The sequence below is a fragment of the Zingiber officinale genome, chromosome 1A (assembly GCF_018446385.1).
Source record: "Zingiber officinale cultivar Zhangliang chromosome 1A, Zo_v1.1, whole genome shotgun sequence".
NCBI classification, from domain to species: domain Eukaryota; kingdom Viridiplantae; phylum Streptophyta; class Magnoliopsida; order Zingiberales; family Zingiberaceae; genus Zingiber; species Zingiber officinale.
This window is the reverse complement of record NC_055987.1, coordinates 7,937,225-7,959,603: the sequence shown is the minus strand read 5'-3', so window position 1 is coordinate 7,959,603 and position 22,379 is coordinate 7,937,225.

The window sequence follows — 22,379 nt, the reverse complement described above, 5'->3', positions numbered from 1 at the left end:
CCGATGAATGCCACTATTGATTCACTTTTAAGGCCATCTCTGCGGTAGGCCGATCGGAGGATACTAGCACGGAGGGGCCGCCCGACAAGACTCGCAGTCCAGTCAGTCGGACAAATTGCCTCCTTCGACTAGACTTGAAGGGGAGGCAAGTGATCCGACGGTAAGAACAGGGGACCCCCGTTATGGGGAGTCAACGCCACGTGGAAGTCAAAAGGGCTCGTGGCCGGCCGGAGTGAGAGATGGGTCGGCCAGATGACCGACCAGTATCTAGTGGTTAAAGGCACCCTGACGAAAGTCAGGGTTCCGGCGCTCATCGGACAATATCACAGAGCCGAGCGGATGGCACGCTTGGCCGAATACATGAGGTAGCATACTGCTAACAGTCTCCACAAAGCACATCGTCGAGAATCTTCCAAGTAGACCACTGTATGTGCCCGGCCGGACGCAAGACGAAGGCTAGCCGGCCGGTCGCTCGGAGGCGGGCCGGCCGGACGCCAGGCCGGAAGCAAAGGGGAAAAGGACAAGGGACCTCTTTTTCTGACAGCGGGTATGTTCTACATTTAGGCCATACTCCAAATCTTATGACAGGAAGTTCCGCTGTCCCATCGAGGACATGCTTGGACTGTAGCAGTATGGGTCAGGTAAACTCACTGACAAACCCTTGCTGGGGTATGGGCTATGGACACGTGTACACCTCGGTATGTGTGCACTCGCTTCTCCGCTGCGCTATATAAAGGCCCTTATCCTTTGCCAGAGGTGCGCATTCTACGAGCTTCGGAGCCACTTTCTCATTGAGCTTTGCCTGACTTGAGCGTCAGAGGGTCGTCGCCGGGAACCCCTTCCCGACTCGACTTCTGTGCAGGTTCACCGGAGGTCCGTGCGGACGGGCAGGAGATCCACGTCAGCCGTTTGGAGAGCGCCACGTGCCCAGCGTCCGTTGATTCAGCCTTCGGACAGGATCACTACTAACAACATCTAATTTTCAACATTGGGTGATGAGTATGAGTGTAGCTCAACAGTTGCATGATTTGACTCAGACAAATGAGTCATTAAGGCAACAAATTTCAGAAGCATCCTCTACCCATATTTCTGAGCGAATACAAGAATTGTCTGCTCAACTCCAAGAGGCTTAGAAATTAGCACAAATCAAACTTGATAAAGCAACTCAGCGACAAACAACCATAGGGAGTCTAGAATCTCAACCTCAATCAGAGGCTCATCTCCGATTAGATTTGAAAACCAAGTTAGATGATCAGATTGCAGAGAGTCAACAATTATCTACTTAGTTGCAGACACTAAAAGCTATGCACGCTTCTGAGTTATCTGTTGGGGTTGCAAGGTTGCAAACATAGTCCCATATTGAAAACACATGGAAAAGATCATGGGTTTATAAGAGAAAGATATCTCCATTGGCATGAGGCCTTTTGGGGAGAGCCCAAGAGCAAAACCATGAGGGCTTAGGCCCAAAGTGGACAATATCATGTTATTGTGGAGATATCTAAATTCTTTTCGATCCAACAATTGGTATCAGAGCCCGGACTGCCAGAAAGTTTAACCGCCGACTGTGCACAAGAGCTATGGTCTGATTGAACCATGTGAGTACAATATTGACCTCGAACAAAGAAAGTGGGGGCTCCTATGTTTGGATCAAGAGGACCAGACACCGGGCAGGAAGTCCTAGTTGCGGCTAGGCAAGGAAGTCCTAGTAGGTCGGGTGGACCGAGGGGCAGGAAGTCCTAGTTGCGGCTAGGCAAGGAAGTCCTAGTAGGTCGGGTAGACCGAGGGGCAGGAAGACCTGGTGGGTCAAGGATCGGACGTGGGAAGCCCATGGTCCTTTGTTTGAGGGGGGGATTGTTGGGGTTGCAAGGTTGCAAACATAGTCCCATATTGAAAACACATGGAAAAGATCATGGGTTTATAAGAGAAAGATATCTCCATTGGCATGAGGCCTTTTGGGGAGAGCCCAAGAGCAAAACCATGAGGGCTTAGGCCCAAAGTGGACAATATCATGTTATTGTGGAGATATCTAAATTCTTTTCGATCCAACATTATCAACCACAATTTTTGAGCTAGTAGCTAAAGACACTAAACAAGATTCCTTACGTTCTAGATTGGAGAAGACCTAGACTATGCTATCTGCTAAAGAGACTAAGTTGATAAACACTAAGGTAGAATTGGAAACCAACAAGGCGGGAGAAGATGAATGATTTGAAAAAAAGGAAGGAGCTACTCCTTAAATCTCCTGAATTTAATAATCCTATCATCAAATCCATTACCAAAGCCTTCAAGCATGGAGCTGAAGGGGCCATAGAACAGTTAGAAGGAGGTTACTTAACATCCCAACCCCCTGCTAATTTTCTTGATTACAGGAGATTACTGAAAAATCGCCCCTCTAATATTTTTCCTAAATTAGTGTAATTTGCTATATTTCTATATTCTGATTATGCATTTTCAAGAGCATTTTAACAATCTAAGTTTTAGTATTTCTATATCTGCTGATAATTTATGTTTTTATACACGAGATGACATATAAGCGAGAGAATAAGACTTAATCAATTTTTGCTTAGATTCTATTTATCCTAACACTCATTCAACCATAAGATCCTAGTTGATTAGTCCGAGCTTAAACTTACTCAATTCTCATGATAAGCTAGACTACAACTTATGTTGCCAACCTAAATAGAAACTTCATGGCTCCCTTTCTTCTAATTCTAACTTGACCTTGAATTTTATACCCATTCTCAGTACTCACGCTGATGCTTCGGGATGATGGTCCATTACCTTGATTACTGATGTAGGTCTCTCATTGGTGACACGTGCGAGCCTAATGTCATAAGTGCACCCGCTTTTCTATGCCCTTCGCCTTATCCAAAAATCAAATGGTTTTCAGTTAATCCCGCCTTTTGTACTACTAGGATCTGACAGTTCCCCTCAATTAACCTTTTTGAAGAATCTTTATAAACATTCGTCCAAAACCCTATGACTTTGTTATTTCTTCTCCGTTTCTCTGTTCTTCTCCTCTTTGACCTTAGTGATCATTTCTCTCAAAGATGTCGGAGCATAATGAGTGGTATGCTCAGTGTTCTTCTAGTTTCACCCTCCATGAGGCTTACGACCTTCATCTAAACTTCGGTATTCCTTCCTATATAGTCATTCCTACTCCAGAAGATCATCGCCACCGTCCTCCACCAGAAAGCATTGCAGTCTTCAGGGAACAAGTCCTATCAGGTTTCCGGTTTCATCTACACCCTTTCTTTGTTGATGTTAGTCGATATTTCAACCTTTCTCTACACCAACTTATTCCCCAATCCCTCAATATCCTAAGTGGTGTTGTTATTATTTTTCATTTGCTCAATATCCCCTTGTCTATTCCACTATTTTTTTTATCCCCGTTAAATAAAAAATGGTTTGTTCAAGTTCCAGGCATGTCCTAAGGCTATCTTATTTAATAGAGTTTCTCCAAGGGGGAATGGAGAGATAAATATTTCTTCATATGCCTTTCCTTTCCTCCACCATATCTTGTAACCTGGCAATAGAGTCTTCCTCCTATCCCCAACTTGGGCAATATCCCCATAGATGCCACCTTCCGTATTTCTATGGAGAAACTAAAAGGTACTAAGTTTAACTTACCCGCATTAACCATAGAAGGCATATTATTTTCTTTTGAACTTACTCCGGTCGACATAGAACTGAGTGCTTCCTTTGGTGAGTTTATTCTCCTTACAAATAATTATTTATCATTTTTTGATCATTTATTATATAAGTTTTTAACCCTTACTTGTTTTCATAGCTGAGGTTATTCTCCTAGTTTTTTTGTATAGAAATACTCAATTAACGAGAGCGGTTCTGACTAAGCTAGGAGAAGAGTTACTAAAGGAGCGTCAATTTAATCAAACTTCTTCCTCTATTGGTCTACTTCCTTCAGCTGAGCCGACACGAAAGCCATCTTCCAACTCCTCAGAATAGGATACTCCTTTCATTGTCAGGCGTAAAAAACCCCGAACAGAGGCTTCAGGTCCAAACTTACCTGCGATATCCCTCGTCGAGCAAGCTTCCATTACTCCGGCCAAGATTTCTTACAATCGAGGTAAATATCCTGGGTCTCTAAAACATAGTTGTTCTCATTTTACACTTGCTATGATGAGTCCAGGCCTCCTTATTCCTATGTCTCGTGTGATTCCCCAAGTTGCTCTTCCTACCGAGACAACATCAGATACCACAACTACTTCGCCAACTCTTTTACAAACCTTAGTCCCTCCTCCAACTAAACCCCGCGTGGGTAGACCCCTTGTAGGAGATCCACCGGCTTTATGTGTGAAGGACCAGTATCTAAGCAAAGTCTCGAGTTAGCTGGGCTAACGTCATCTGCCCAACCATCTCTTGCCCCATCACAATCGCCCGAGCTTTCCCTTGCTCCTCCTCCAGGGCCTACAACCTCAACTAGCTCCTCATATTTCTTTAAGAAATCTCATGGGTTACCATCCCAATAAGGACTAGATTTTACCTCCCTTCCACCTTATGGGATACTTAAGCTAAAAGGTTCATTGGTTGAATCATGACTACAAGCACAAAGATAAATGCAAAGGAATACAATCTCCGAGCATGCTGATGAGCACAACCATAATGCCACTATAGTAAGTCTTTGGTTAAATTCTATTAGCTTATTACTGTGAAGTATAATTCTGTTGTTACTTTATCCAGCTCTATGCTTCAAGCCTACATTTGGGCCAACTAGATATGGACCTAGAACGGGCTAACAAAATTTTAAAAGATAGAGTGGAAGAGTTGCAGGTTGCCTCTACTATTCCTAGTGATAAAACAGTCAAATTACAACGAAAATAGAGTTACAAATTGAGCTTATCACTACATGGAGAAAACTCTGCAAAACATCGCCAATTGCTACAATCCCAAGAGGTAGGCAAGAAGAACTTGGAGCTTCAGTTATAGAGGAGTGAGTCCAAGCTTCGAGTGGAGAGGGCCCTAAAAGAGAAAACCCTCTTGGATTTAGCTCTCGATACTACTTTATTAGAAGAACTAAAATCTTCACATGCATCCAGATCCCCTGAGTTAAGCACTACACCAAATATGAATTTTCACAGCATGCAAATATGCTATCCATAGCGTGCATTGCATGTTGCATAACTGCAAGCTGTTAAAAGTCATAAAACATCGATAGCACGCACCACACGTTGCAGTTATGTGCATTCGTAGCGCGCACTACACGCTGCCGTTATGAGCTTTCGCAGTGCGCACCGCACGTTGTGGTTACAAATATTCATAGTGCGCACCACGTGCTGTAATTAAGAGTAATCAACAGCATTCGCAGTGTACACCACACGTGGTGGTTGCAAGCATTCGCAGCATGTGCTGCGCTCTGTAGTTAAGAGCAATCGACAACATTCGCAGCACTCACCACATGCTGTAGTTAAGAGCATTAGCATCACACACCACACACTACGATTTAGAGTATTAACATCACACACCGCATGTTGCGATTAAGAGCATTTGTAGTACGCATCCCACGCTGCAGTTACAATCATTCAAATACCACATACAGATAGCACACAAATTACAATACTACATACAATTATAATACCACACGTAAATTATAATATCACATACATATACCACATACACACAATTATAAAATCAAAATTTAAACAATTATAATATCACATTCAACCATAAACATCACTTAAGTAAAAGAATCCAAACTAGTAACAAAAAATTCACTTAGTAGCATAATTTCTTTCCTACAAAAGAGTATATGACTTTAAAATAAATAGAATCTATATCAGTCATGCACAACTATAAACTTAGATAACCAAGCAACTGTACCTCCTATTGCATCCTCGAGAAAAAGCATTTCATCATTTGGTCTAATTAGGTCCACCTTCTCTACAAAAACTTTATCAACCCAAACTTTCCAACATGATCCACCAAAAAGAACATGATGCACTTTTGCTTTTGAATCTGTAGATGCAATTTGACCTTCTGCCACACTTCTTCAATGCACCAATGAAGTATCTTACATTTAGCATTATCCCTGATATCTCCATGACTTACATCCTTCATTTTTGGCTGTATAACAATACAAAATTATTATTTCTACCATATCTATTTTATAACAAATATGTCATTTAGAAAACAAAAATTACGAAATAATTACTTGAGCTACAGTTAGAGGTTGGTTAACATTATCAATATTACTACTTTTTTTTCCATGACTACCGCCGCCAACATCGTTACCAATACTGCTACCAATGCCACCGCTAGCAACTAAATTTTATAAACAAATTGTGTCAATTAATATCGCCATAAGATAATTTTACTAACAAGAATACAAAATAACTCAAAGTAATTAAGACAAATGATGACAAACTTTTCCATATTATATCTTATGTTGTTAATTACTAACCTCTTCTTGCTTATTTTGTTGCCTTATATTTTGAAAAACAAGAACCTCATTTCTTGCATTTCTTGTTGAAGGTTATTCACCGTACTTTCAAGTTGTTTAACAGTTCCATTTTATTTCACAGAAGCTCCAACTTTCAATGGTGTTACTCCAAAGCCCATTCCGCGCACTCTACCTTGAGCTTTCTTACCAAATACAAGATTAATTGTATCATCAAGAATGTTAGTTGTGTTGAGATTCAGGTGGACATCCTTCTATTTCTTTTTGCAAATAAAAAAAGATAACTTTTAAAAATGATAAAACAAAAAATTTAGATTGTCTATTTTTTCTTGCGAATTATACAAATAATAAAGAGATGGTTTTATTACCATTTTCTCTCCAATAGCTTGGCTACTAGGTTCTCCATTTTTCTTCTTGTGACCTTCAATCCAAACTTTTGATCGTGTAATTGGTGTATCTGCAGGACTTGCTTTTTTCCTTAAGTATAAAACATATAAACAGTGTTAGAACAAATAATGTTACTAATTAAGTGTATATGTAAAAGTTTTTGTATAAAGTTTGATAAATAAAATTTTTTACCATCATGCAAGTCAAATGGGTATATCTTCTACGGCTCATTGTGTGAATGTGGTCTTGATTTTCCCTTATTGTTCTAAATTTTGCACTTTTGCCCTAAGAATAAAAAAATTTCTAACATATTCATATATATAATTAATTATCCATTGGATCAATAAATAATAATTACTTAGACAAGGGAAATGAAAATAAACACAAACAATTAAGATATAAAAGATAAAACATGAAATGGAAAGAAAGTAACAAAAATACTAATAACCCCTCTAAAAAAAAGTTAATCAAAACAACATATAAAGCAACATGAACATTTTGATTTTTCATAAGAAGATTGTTGCCAACATTAGATCAAATGGTGATAATTAATCCAAGATTCAAAGTTTCAATATTATGCTAATGATGTTGAGAACCATCATCGGTGGATGCTTTTGGAATCAATGATGTTACACATTCAATGCAGTAGTTGATGGTAGTGTACTAACTGATTACCCAACTCAATGCCAGCAAAAGAGAATAAAGCCAGCATATGTGGACACGGATGAGCATAGTGAATGAATGAAAATGGAAGCTGAAATGGTAGGGGAGGTTGAAGAAGGGTTGCAGCTTTAGCTTTTGGCCAAAGCAGTCTCTCCTGCTTCTAAGAATCTTTAGTATTGGGGACTACTCCAATTCAATTGACAGATGAATTGCAGGAGGGTGAGATTTCATACTGGCGCTCACATGAGTCCAATCATGAAGGCCTTTATTCTCTGAGACCAAGTAGTACTGTTTCCACCTCAAGGTATCAGATTCGAAGATGCTGCATGCATGGATCAGCATGTAAGTTAATATATCCCAACTCGCATGAGATCTTCCCTTTTCATTTTTCATGGCCGGCATTATTAGGACCATAATTGTTGCCACCTGCTTGGCAAATTCTCTCCAGCTAAAGGGGGGGAAAAAAAAGAGAAAAGAGTTGAATATACCAAACTGATAAAAAAATAGAATACTAGAATTCTAGGGGTGGTAATTGTCTATATGCTTTCAATTATGAACACATGTTAGTGGTGGTAATCGTCTATATGCTTTCGATACTATGATCATTTTGGTCTTATGAAAATGTATTACAACAAGAATACTAGAATTGTCATAGTCTATAAAAACAATAATATACTACAACCTATTGATGTAAAATCAAATAATGTATATGAAGTACATAAAATAATAAAAGAAACTTTAATCATTAGAAGCAAGATTTGCTAATTGATACTTGAAAGGCAGATGCTAGTGTTCTTTTTACAAACAATTCCCATTGATTTTGATCCATAAATTCAGGATTCAAAAGACTAAGATTTCGTGAAACCATTGGACCAACATTAGCTTCTCGTATAAGTATTTGTAGTTTAGACTTTCTATCAAGCCATAACTTAGCCAACTTTTGAAAGATTGATTTCTTTTCCCACTCCTCAAGATTTGTTAATTGATACTTGAAAGGCAGATGATAGTGTTCTCTTTACAAACAATTTCCATTGATTTTGATCCATAAATTCAGAATTCAAAAGACTAAGATTTCGTGAAACCATTGGACCAACATTAGCTTCTCGTATAAGTATTTGTAGTTTAGAATTTCTATCAAGCCATAACTTAGTCAACTTTTGAAAGATTGATTTCTTTTCCCACTCCTCAATATTATAATTCATCTGTACATTAAGAAGCATGAAAATATGTTTACATTTTGTAACAATATTGGACAAGGAAAATTTAGTAACCGAAGACATTACCTGAAGACAATTCCACGTTCTATTCTTTACTTCTTCGTCTACGTCATTCCATCCATCTAATGTATATGACACAAATTCTTTTATCATGCAACCTAGGAAAGAAGCATACTTCACTGAATTATCTCCAATCGATTGTCCAAATTCATTACGCTCTAGTTCTTTAGGCTTTTGTTGACCACTAACCAAATTCAACTTTGATGGACCACGCCCCTTTTTCTTATCAATTTTGTCGTCATCAATTCCCTCTTTAACGTACAAATCTTGTGATGAATTAAGCGGACTGTTAGAAGTTATATTTTTCTGCAAAATAGCATAAAAAGATTGAAATGTATAAGTATACTTTATTAAAATAAACCAAGATTTAAAATAGAATATAATATCACCTGAATTTCATCTACAACTGCTTTGCTGTGTTTTTTACCCAATTTTCTCATCTTTTGAATGTTATATAATTAATGACCTGCTCATTTACAACATGACATGATCATCACTGAAAATAAACAACTAGAAAAATATAATAAAACAGTAAACAAGATTATTATAAAACTTGAAAAGAACTAATTAACAATAAAATATACACTATAAAATTTAAGTCATGGATCAGTTACATCAATTCCCTCACACTCATTCCTTACATATGGTTCATTCTCGATAATGTTAATCTCAAGTCTGGATACATCAAGAGGTGTTGATGACGTATAAGCATTCTCTTCAATCAAATTCATGTCAAGAATATCCCGAGGCGGCGCTTTTAGCAACACATACCAATTTGATTCATCATTGTCCCTAGAATGGAATACTTGCTTTACTTGTGATGCTAAAATGAAAGGATCACTTTCAAAAGTTCTTAGTCCTTGGTGTAAGTTGATCAGTGTAAAACCATCTTCGATTTTAATACCAGTTCCATGATTGACTCAATCACACCTAAAGACAGACACTTTGAAGGAATAGTAGTCTAGTAAAATAATATCTCGTATACCCCCATAATATGATAGTCTTCCTACTGTATATGAATAATCATTAGCACTAGATTGACAAACAGTATCGACTTTAATTGAAACACCACTATCTTGTGTCGACCTTTCAACATCAATTGTGTGGAACCGATATCTATTTATAATATAACTTGTGTAAGATATGACATGCTTTCTTGGACCATATGCTAGCCATTGAATTCGGCCTAAAGAGGTATCAGGAACATGTTTTGATGGCCATTGAGCAAATGTTTCCATATGTCATATTTGTAACAACATTTCATTCCTTATGAAACGACGATATGCTTGTTTAAGCTCCTCAATGTGCATCCTATTTAAAATCATTGAAGGGTGATTGTTATAATATATGAATTATGTAATAGACCAAGATTATTTAATAGGGTTTATAATTAACTATACTCACTATAAGTAAGGTTCAACTTCTGCACTAGGGAACAACACATATCGATCTGCGGCTGCCAACACATGGTCTTCTAAAATCTTGACTTTTCCTTGGGAAATTCGGAGACCTTCCACTAATCCATTCTCCAAATCCGCATTCCGATTAGAATGAACACCAATACTAGCAGCTTTACTAATAAAAGTACTACAAAATCACATTCTTTCTTCTGTGAGGTAACACTCAACTATGCAACCCTTTGGCCTTGCTCGATTCTTCATATAACCTTCTAGTATTTTCATAAATCTAAATAAAAATAAATTAGATGAAAGAAGTGTTGATAACAAAATCCAATTCATTGTATAATATTTATTACCTTTCAAATGGATACATCTAGTGGAATTGGACTAGTCCACACAAGCGAGCTTCTTTAGCTAAATGAATTGTGAATCGACATGGCAAAAAAAGCAGGTGGAAAATACCTTTCCAGCATGCATAGAGTTTCAAAAATATTCTCCTTGAGTTGTTCTAAACGGTTCTTGTCTAACACTCTTTGACATAATTTATTGTAAAATGCATACAACAGAAATATAACATTGCGTGGACCTTTCAGTAAAAGATTTCTCAATGCAACTGATAGAAATTGTTGCATTAGAACATGACACTTATGAGATTTCAGCCCAATAAGTTTACACTCTTCTAAAGAAATACAATTACCAATATTTGAGCATAGCCATCGGGTAACTTTATTTTCTTCAACCTAGAGCAAAATACAACCATTTATTTTTTAGATAATGTGTAAGGTGCAACATGCAAGTGATATACGTTTTCCCCTTTTTGTTAAGGATGTAATTCTATTCTAATTTTTAAGTGCATCAAATCTTTGTGAGCATTAACACCATCTTTGAATTTTTTTCTTCACGTTTAACAATGTACCTATGATATTCTCACAAATATTCTTTTCAACATGTATCGCATTTAAGTTATGACATAACAGAAGCCCCTGTAAGTAATCATCAATACATTTCATAGTATTAGGTCAGGAATATAACAAATTATTAAAAACTATTAAATAGAGAGTTAAATAACTTACACTCTAGTATGACAAATCTAAAAAAATTGACTTTTTCTTCTACATTTTAACTAATTTTTGTACTCTTTTGAACTCTCCCGCGTCTTCCTCTTTTTTTGACAAGTATTGATAGTCTCACCTTTTTATTTTTTACCCCAATCATTGTCAATATCTTTCACTGCATTGAGAATTTGTAACCCAGTCAAAGGTCTAGGTTTCCCTTTTCTATCTTTTTTTCCCATTAAACCACTTCTTTTTCTAACGAAATGCATGATCGGGAGCAAGAAATCTCCTGACCCAAGTATGTAAACTTTCTACTGTACTTAAGCCACATTGAACATATGTCTTCACCACATATTGGGCAACCAACTTTTCCTTTTGTGGCACATCCAACTAGATTTCTATAAGCAGGAAAATCATTGATCATCCACATCAAAATAGCTTCAGATTGAACATTGACTTGCTAAATGCATCATAAGCCTCTACACTTGTGTCCCACAACTCTTTCAAATCCTCCACAATAGGTTCCAAGTAGACATCTATATCATTTCCAGGTTGTTTTGGGCCTAGAATCAGTAATGTTAGCATAAGATTTTCCTTCGCCATACACATCAATGGAGAAAGGTTGTAATTTACCAAAATAATCGGCCAACAACTATATCTAGAATTAAGCTCACCAAAAGAGTTGAATCCATTTGTAACAAGACCAAGTCAGAGATTTCTAGGATTTGATGCAAAAGTCTACCACTTATGATTTATTGTATCCCAAGCTACTAAATCAACTGGATGACGCATCATATGGTCTTGACTTTTGTGGTTGGAGTTGCAAATCAAGTCTTCAGCCTTTTCTTCTAATGGAAACATCCTTTTTAATCTTGGTATCATGGGAAAATATTGCAGTACCTTTTCAGGAACTCCTTTACGAACTTTGGTGGTTATTTTGTGTACCTTCCATCTTAAGGAACCACACTTTGGACATGAGTCCAAATTTTTAAAGTCCTTTCTAAATAGTCAACAATCATTTGGGCAAGCATGAATCTTCTCGTATCCTAAATCAAATAGTTTTAATATATTTCTCATTGAATAAATAGTTTCTGGAAGTGTGTTTTTTTTCTGGAAGCATACCACCTAAGATTTTAAGAAGCTCATTGAAACTATTGTCAGTGTGACTATTAGTAGACTTATAATTGTATAATGTGATGGTTGCTGACAACTTTGTGCAAGTTGTACAACAAGGGAAAAGAGGAGTTTCTGCATCTTCTAATAAATCAGCAAATTCATAATATTTTTACCTTAGATATAGTGTGTCTGTAACGACCCGCCTTCTACTACTAGGCTGTAAGGCGAATCGCTACAGTTGCTGCTAAACTATACTGTGCGGAAAACTGATCTAATTTAAACTTTTCTACTAATTGATGACTGTTCTTGGTTCTACATGTGCTAAAGGATGTAATCTGAGGAACACAAAGCGTATCCTACATCCCCCATGGACTAGAAGTTGATCTACTGAGTTTCTTGGTCGAAACTGAGCTTCCCCAATCGATCCAAACTGAACTGGATCGATTGCTTTCCGTTGGATCGATCCACGGATCGATCCCGGCTGCTACTGGCACGGATGAACACCCTGGATCGGTCAGCTGACCGATCCAGAAGCTGTATCACTTCTGTATGCTACTGGATCGGTCTCCCGACCGATCCAGGAGTACACTGATAGGTCTGTAGACCGATCCAGAGGCTCACTGATCGGTGCAGACCGATCAGTGAGTTTCTGAACCCACTGTTCGCCGTTGGATCGGTCGGCCGACCGATCCATAAACGACGCCAACTTTCTGTTCGCGCCTGGATCGGTCAGCTGACCGATCAGTGACACGAACCAGCTCTGATCGGTCTGCAGAGTTTCTGATTTCGAATCAGAAACTCTGATTTCAGCACTGCTTCGTGCCAAAACCTCATACAACAACTACCTAATGCATAATAAACTATTCTAATAACATGTAGTAACAATTCTAAACTGGTTCATGGCATTTTACTCACTAAAACACATTTTAACAACTTAACGTGCATGGAAGTATAAATTTCTAAAAGTTCTAATTGTTTAAACTTGCTAAGGTTCAAGAGTGCATAAAACATGAAAACTAGAACTAATAAATTACAAAGTGCTAAAGTAAATGCTAGATCCCCAGAGGGTCTTTTATTCCAGTTCCTGCCACACACACCATCCTTTGCATTGTCCTCCAGCTCCCTTTGCTAGTCCATCTTTCCTTTACCTTTATCTGGAGTATAAGGAAAAATAGTATCTGTAAGCTTAAAGCTTAGTAAGAAACAATCTACCTCACAAAAACATGCAACGATGCAAATATGATTTTAAATCATGCTGTTTAAAACATATGCTTGATATACTGAATAAACTAGCATGGCATGGCATATAAGCATACAATCATGGCATATCAAGAGCTGAACATAAAGTCATCATGCATATTCACAGGGAAAAACTAAACTGGAGCATGATACTGAAACTGAGCTACGCTAATACTGAGCTACTGCTAGAGCTGTACTGAGTTCACGAACTAATTTGTGAAAGGTTGAAAACCGTATACATATAATAAGTGAAAATACTAAACATGCTGCTGAGGGGCCCGACAACTGTACGTGCTATGCGCGCATCTCTAACTAGACCCGGGGTTGCAAGTCCCGAATTTAGTAGAGCTACTAGGTTATCTAAACCTAGGGACCGACTATGGGAGTCTAGCCCAATGGATATCTAATCCAGTACAGTGCCAACTGAAAAGTAAAATACTGAGTATAGCTAAACTGTTCTAAATTGCTCTTTCTAGGTTATCTGAACCTAGAGCTAGGTTGTTTGAACCTAGAGGCTACTGTGGGAGCCCACCCATGGGACTGTAGTCCTACATAAGCTGAAATAAAACTAATTTACTGTTTTAAATGCTTCTAGTGCATTTAATCAGTTAATTAAACTATCTATTACTGAGTTAGACCTTTAATCGAGCACCTAGGATGCTCTAACTCTTCTCCTATTAGGGAGACCACCTCTAGGCACCCGACAACGTCTAACCTCCTATCTGAAGAGGGAAAACGTGTCCGGCCCGTCTAGAGGTGCTCAACTAAATCCCTAATCTGCGAAGAGAGTTAAAAACACCCTAGATATCGATAAAAAATCTACATACATCCTAACTAAAGCATAAAAACTCAAATGGAAGCTATTATACTGCAGGTGAGGGGTTTCTTACCTCCTATTCGTAATTTCTTACGATTCAAATCGTTGGTTTTCCGATGGAAACGATCCTCTCGACGATCCACTAGTGTCTTCACATTCCTCTCGTGGAGGGGAACGTTCTTGTGTCGGAGTCGTCGCCGGAGAGTGCTCTTAGGGCCCTAGGGAGGGAACCCTAGGTGTTCCCTTGTGGTTGGCACCGAGAGAAGGAGAAAGAAGAGGAAGTGGCGTGAGGGCTTCGGTGAAGAGAGAATTGCCAAACCAAACTTCTCAAATAAACCAAACCCTCTTTAAGTTTTTAATTTATATTAAGTGGTTTAATGAACCCAACTCTAATATAAATATATTTGGTTCTCCTTTCTTTCAGCACGGCCCTGCTGGGTTCAATGGTTTCTAACATTATCCGCAAACCATAGGTCTCGGGTTCGAGTCCCGCCTAAGCTATTTTGCGGTTCTAATTATTTTTGCTACTTCCGCTACTCGGAAAATTCCGGAAAAATATCTAAAAATTCCAGAAAAATCATAGAATATTTCTAAAAACAATTTGAGAATTTTCGGGCGTTACAACTCCCCATACCTTATAAAAAGTTCGTCCTCGAACTTAGAATAATTCTGGGTACTTCTGTCTCCCAAGTTGCCTCTTCTGTGTGATGTGCCAAATAACTTTGACTAATGGTACTTCTTTGTTCCGTAATTTCTTAACCGCTCGGTCTATTATCCGAATAGGCCGACTATCATAGCTGAGGTCTTCGCGACACTGACTGAGGCTCAATCACCTGGTGGCATCTGGATGCTTCTTCAACATGGAGACATGAAATACGTTGTGGACGGTGACATTTCTCGGGTAGCTCTAGCTCATATGCTACCTTGCCCACTCTTCTGCGATAAGGTATGGTCCCACATATCCGGGACTTAGCTTGCCCTTCTTCCCAAAAGCATTACTCCCTTCATGGGAGCTACTCGAGGAACACCAATCCCAACTTGAAAACTCTAAGGGCGTGTATCGGCATAGCTCTTCAGGCGGCTCTGAGTGTCTCTATCCTCTGGCGGATCTTCTGTAGCAGCTGTGGTATCTGCTACTAGATCCGTCTAGCTCTAGTTCTTCTGCTCACCACTCTCATACCCAGATTGGAGATCTACACCTCCGCCCATAGAGAGCCTCATAAGGTGCCATGCCGATAGTGGCATGATAGTTGTTGTATGCAAATTCGCTAAGCTCGGATATTTGCACCAACTTCCCTTGAAGTCTAGGGCTGCCGAGCATATCTTGAGTACTGATTTACTCGCTCTGTCGACCATCCATCTGCGGATGAAATCTTGTCTTGAACTTTAACCGTGCCCAATCTTGTTGTATACACTCCCGAAGTGTGATGTAAACTGTCTCTGTCGAAATAATGGTACGTGGGACTCCATGAAGTCGGCGATCTCCCGGAGATACAACCGAGCTAGCTTCTCCATGGAGTAGGATATCTTGATAGCTAAAAGTGGGCTGATTTAGTCAACCTCGACTATTACCGGATGGCATCAAAACCATTCGTGGTTCGGTAGTCCCACTATGAAGTCCATAGAGATATCCTCCCACTTCCATTCCGGAATCTGCAGAACTCCTCACAGTCACCGATGTTCGCCTTGACCCTCGGCGGTGAGGATGCTAACATATCTGACGATGTCTCGCTTCATCCCGGGCCACCAAAAGCGTTTCCTCAGGTCTTGATACATTTTGGTGGAACCTGGATGCATTGCGTAGGGAGTCCCGTGAGGCTCATCTAAAATCTGTCTCCGTAGCTCCTCCTGATCTGGAACACAGAGTCTGTCACCAAAATACAACACCCCGCTATCGGACACTCTGAATTCTCTACTTTCTGATTCTGTTAGTCCTTGCTTGATTTTCTGAATTTCAGGGTCCTGATCCTGAGCTGACTGAATATCACCAAGCAAGGTAGACTCTAAGGTCATAGTAGAGAGCTGTCCAACGATGAGTTCGAGACCGAAATCTACGATCTCCTTCTGTAGGGGTGGTGACATGGCTGCTAGAGATAATAAGGTAGCACTGGACTTCCTGCTAAGTGCATCTGCTACCTTATTTGCTTTCCCTGGATGGTAGAGGATGTCTATATCATAGTCTTTGACCAGCTCTAACCATCTGCGCTGTCGCATATTCAGATCCTTCTGAGTGAAGAAGTACTTCAGACTCTGATGATCTGTATACACTCTGCACTGAGCTCCATATAAGTAATGTCTCCAAATTTTGAGGGCGAACACTACTGCTGCAATCTCAAGGTCATGAGTAGGATAATTCTTCTCATAATCCTTGAGTTGTCTGGAGGCATAGGCGATCACCTTGCCGTTTTGCATCAGCACTGCTCCTAGTCCCAACTTAGAGGCATCACTATAGATGTCAAAGCTGCTGGTGTTGTCTGGTAGAGCCAAAATGGGAGCACTGGTCAATCTCCTTTTTAGCTCGCTCACAGTCCTCTGTCCACTGAAATTTCCTGTTCTTCCTGGTAAGAGCTGTCAGTGGGGAGGCTATCCTGGAGAAGTCCTCTACAAACTTTTTGTAATAACCTGCTAATCCCAGAAAGCTCCTGATTTCGCTGGCGTTCCTAGGTCTCTTCCAGTTACTTACTGCTTCTATCTTGCTGGGATCTACCATAATACCATCCTTTGAGATGATGTGACCTAGGAAGGACACCTGATCTAGCCAAAATTCACATTTCGTGAACTTGGCGTATAGCTGGTTCTGCTGAAGGGTCTGCAATACTAGTTTCAGGTGTTCTGAATGTTCTTCCAGAGTTCCTGAGTAGATAAGGATGTCATCGATGAACACGATAACAAACTTATCTAAGTACTCTCTGAATACTCTGTTCATGAGGTCCATGAATGTAGCTGGAGCATTTGTAACGCCAAAAGGCATGACTACGAACTCGTAATGTCCGTATCTGGTCCTGAATGCTGTCTTAGGTATATCACCTTTCTTGACTCTAACCTGGTGATATCCTGATCTGAGGTCAATTTTAGAGAACACTGTGGCTCCCTTTAGCTGATCAAACAGGTCATCTATCCTGGGGAGAGGATACCTGTTTTTAATTGTGACCTGGTTCAAGGTACGGTAGTCTATGCATAGGCGCATGCTTCCATCCTTCTTCTTCACGAACAACACAGGTGCTCCCCATGGTGAGTGACTAGGGCGTATGAAACCCTTGTCAAGAAGCTCCTGCAATTGCTCCTGAAGTTCCTTCAGTTCAGCTGGAGCCATGCGGTACGGTGCCTTGGAAATTGGATTTGTGCCGGGAATGAGCTCTATCTCAAATTCAATCTCCCTATCTCGTGCTAAGCCTGGTAGCTCTTCAGGGAAAACTGCTGGGTAGTCACAAACGACTCAAACCTCTGATAGCTGTTGATTCTTGTCCTGGCTGGTGTTGACTACACTTGCTAAAAATCCCATGCATCCTGAATCCAATAGCTGCTGTGCTTTCAACGCTGAGAGAAACTTCCTGGCTTTTCTCTTTGGTTCTCCGATGTACTCGAACTGTGCTTCTGCTTCGGGTTGGAACACGACTTTCTGTTTACGGCACTCTATGGAAGCACCGTATCTGATCAGGAAATCCATTCCAAGGATGACGTCGTAGTCAGTCATTTCTAGCAGGATCAGATCACAAAAGAGCTCCCTGTCTGCTATAATGACTGGCACTGCCCTGAGCCAGTGCGTGGACGCCATAACTTCTCCCGAAGGTAGTGTCGTCAGAAATTGACCACTGAGTACCTCTGGAGCTATTGCTGACTTTACGGCGAACGCCCTAGCTATATAGGAATGGGTTGCCCCAGTATCAAATAATACAGTTGCTACTTGCTGAAAAATGCTAAGCTGACCTGTAACAACTGTCGAGGCATTGGCTACGTCCTCTCTGGTGAGTGAGTAGATCCTCGCATTCGCCATAGCTGGAGGGGCTTCTAATCTGCCCTGGCTGATAAGTGGACCTTCTAGGGCGGCCTGCATCTGATATAACTGAGCTGGCTGGCCTGCATACTGAATCTGCTGTGGCTGAGGAAGACCGGTCTTGTTCGGGCACTGCTTGGCCATGTGCCCTTCTTGTCCACATTCGAAGCATCCTCGTGTGCCCTTGCGACAAACCCCTGGGTGGAATTTCCCACAAGTAGCACACTTTGGGTAACTGGGTCGCTTGCTAGATGGTCCTCCTTTGGGGTCACTTCCTGATTTGCGCTTGCTGTTGGAGTTCCCTTTCCTGTTAGAGCTATGGCCTTGCTGTATTTGAGTGTGAAAGTTTCCTTGGCCTTTGGACTCTGAAGAGACTTGCTTCTGCTGCTTTATGCTGTTCTGGTAATGCTCTATGGTCAAGGCACTGCTCACTAACTCCTCTGTGGTTTGTGGCCTATGTATCTTGAGCATCAACCGGATTCGTTCCTTCTCTGTGCTGACTAGCTCTGGGCACAGACGAGCCAACCTGTTGAATTTCTTCACGGCTTCCTCAACTGAAAGGTTGCCCTAACGAAACTCAGTGAACTCGTCGTAGTGGCGGTTCGTAACCCGTATGTGGAAGAACTCCTCGAAGAACTCCTTCTCGAAGTCAGCCCATGACATCTGGTTCACTGGGCGCTTCGTTCTGATTCTCTCCCACCACATGCGTGCGTCTCCTGTCAGGCAGAAGGAGGCACACTTCACCTTCTCGTGTTCTGGCCAGTCCAGAAGCTCCATCGTGCTCTCCAGTGTTTTGAACCAGGCTTGTGCATCCCATGGTTCACTAGTGCCTGAGAAGTTCTCTGGCTTGACCCGCTGCCACTGGATTAGATAGACTTCCTTTATTGGCTCAGCTGCTGGGGCTACTGGTGCTGGTGCTGGTGCTGTAGGCTGAGCTGGTGGAACCTCCAAGACTACCGGAGTAGTCAAATTCGGTTCCGGGGTGACTGTGGGGGTACTCTGCTGATTAGCCTTTAAGGTGGCTATTTCCTGTTGCTGTAACTGAGCCACTAATGCTGTAAGGTCTGGAGGAGGCACTGAACTGCCTGCCTCTTGCTGGGGCTCAGTAGCTAATGCCCTTCTAGCTGGGCGTCCTCGTGCCATTTCTAAAGACATAGAGAACATAACATAACTAATGTAATCACAGTTATATAACTACTGATATCATGTTTAAAACTATCACATACTAACAAGCAGTAGGCATATAAACATGAACTGTAATAACAAGACAAGGAGCATAAATAAAGTAGAGGTATTCTTACTTGGAAGCTGCAGGTACAATGCTGATGTGTGTGTAGGAAGTATGGAACACTGCTCTGATACCACTCTGTAACGACCCGCCTTCTACTACTAGGTTGTAAGGCGAATCGCTACAGTTGTTGCTAAACTATACTGTGCGGAAAACTGATCTAATTTAAACTTTTCTACTAATTGATGACTATTCTTGGTTCTACATGTGCTAAAGGATGTAATCTGAGGAACACAAAGCGTATCCTACATCCCCCATGGACTAGAAGTTGATCTACTGAGTTTCTTGGTCGAAACTGAGCTTCCCCAATCGATCCAAACTGAACTGGATCGATTGCTTTCCGTTGGATCGATCCACGGATCGATCCCGGCTGCTACTGGCACGGATGAACACCCTGGATCGGTCAGCTGACCGATCCAGTAGCTGCATCGCTTCTGTATGCTACTGGATCGGTCTCCCGACCGATCCAGGAGTACACTGATCGGTCTGTAGACCGATCCAGTGTCTCACTGATCGGTCAGCAGACCGATCAGTGAGTTTCTGAACCCACTGTTCGCCGCTGGATCGGTCGGCCGACCGATCCTCGCACCTGGATCGGTCAGCTGACCGATCAGTGACACGAACCAGCTCTGATCGGTCTGCGGACCGATCAGGAGTTTCTGATTTCGAATCAGAAACTCTGATTTCAGCACTGCTTCGTGCCAAAACCTCATACAACAACTACCTAATGCATAATAAACTATTCTAATAACATGTAGTAACAATTCTAAACTGGTTCATGGCATTTTACTCACTAAAACACATTTTAACAACTTAACGTGCATGGAAGTATAAATTTCTAAAAGTTCTAATTGTTTAAACTTGCTAAGGTTCAAGAGTGCATAAAACATGAAAACTAGAACTAATAAATTGCAAAGTGCTAAAGTAAATGCTAGATCCCCAGAGGGTCTTTTATTCCAGTTTCTGCCACACACACCATCCTTTGCATTGTCCTCCAGCTCCCTCTGCTAGTCCATCTTTCCTTTACCTTTATCTGCAGTATAAGGAAAAATAGTATCTGTAAGCTTAAAGCTTAGTAAGAAACCATCTACCTCACAAAAACATGCAACGATGCAAATATGATTTTAAATCATGCTGTTTAAAACATATGCTGGATATACTGAATAAACTAGCATGGCATGGCATATAAGCATACAATCATGGCATATCAAGAGCTGAACATAAAGTCATCATGCATATTCACAGGGAAAAACTAAACTGGAGCATGATACTGAAACTGAGCTACGCTAATACTGAGCTACTGCTAGAGCTGTACTGAGTTCACGAACTAATTTGTGAAAGGTTGAAAACCGTATACATATAATAAGTGAAAATACTAAACATGCTGCTGAGGGGCCCGGCAACTGTACGTGCTATGCGCGCATCTCTAACTAGACCCGGGGTTGCAAGTCCCGAATTTAGTAGAGCTACTAGGTTATCTAAACCTAGGGACCGACTATGGGAGCCCAGCCCAATGGATATCTAATCCAGTACAGTGTCAACTGAAAAGTAAAATACTGAGTATAGCTAAACTGTTCTAAATTGCTCTTTCTAGGTTATCTGAACCTAGAGCTAAGTTGTCTGAACCTAGAGGCTACTGTGGGAGCCCACCCATGGGACTGTAGTCCTACATAAGCTGAAATAAAACTAATTTGCTGTTTTAAATGCTTCTAGTGCATTTAATCAGTTAATTAAACTGTCTATTACTGAGTTAGACCTTTAATCGAGCACCTAGGATGCTCTAACTCTTCTCCTATTAGGGAGACCACCTCTAGGCACCCGACAACGTCTAACCTCCTATCTGAAGAGGGAAAACGTGTCCGGCCCGTCTAGAGGTGCTCAACTAAATCCCTAATCCGCGAAGAGAGTTAAAAACACCCTAGATATCGATAAAAAATCTGCATACATCCTAACTAAAGCATAAAAACTCAAACGGAAGCTATTATACTGCAGGTGAGGGGTTTCTTACCTCCTATTCGTAATTTCTTACGATTCAAATCGCTGGTTTTCCGATGGAAACGATCCTCTCGACGATCCACTAGTGTCTTCACGTTCCTCTCGTGGAGGGGAACGTTCTTGTGTCGGAGTCGTCGCCGGAGAGTGCTCTTAGGGCCCTAGGGAGGGAACCCTAGGTGTTCCCTTGTGGTTGGCGCCGAGAGAAGGAGAAAGAAGAGGAAGTGGCGTGAGGGCTTCGGTGAAGAGAGAATTGCCGAACCAAACTTCTCAAATAAACCAAACCCTCTTTAAGTTTTTAATTTATATTAAGTGGTTTAATGAACCCAACTCTAATATAAATATATTTGGTTCTCCTTTCTTTCAGCACGGCCCTGCTGGGTTCACTGGTTTCTAACATTATCCGTAAACCATAGGTCTCGGGTTCGAGTCCCGCCTAAGCTATTTTGCGGTTCTAATTATTTTTGCTACTTTCGCTACTCGGAAAATTCCGAAAAAATATCTAAAAATTCCAGAAAAATCATAGAATATTTATAAAAATAATTTGAGAATTTTCGGGCATTACAGTGTCTAACCTCTTCTTCCGTCACAAAGACATTCCTATATAAGTGATATTCCTCTCTACTTTTATCATCCTCTACTTGAACTCCTCTAGAACTACCTTCGCCTTGAAATTGTGTGGTATAACTTTCACCATGGAAGACCCAACTAGTGTAAGAAGGATCTATTATCTTAA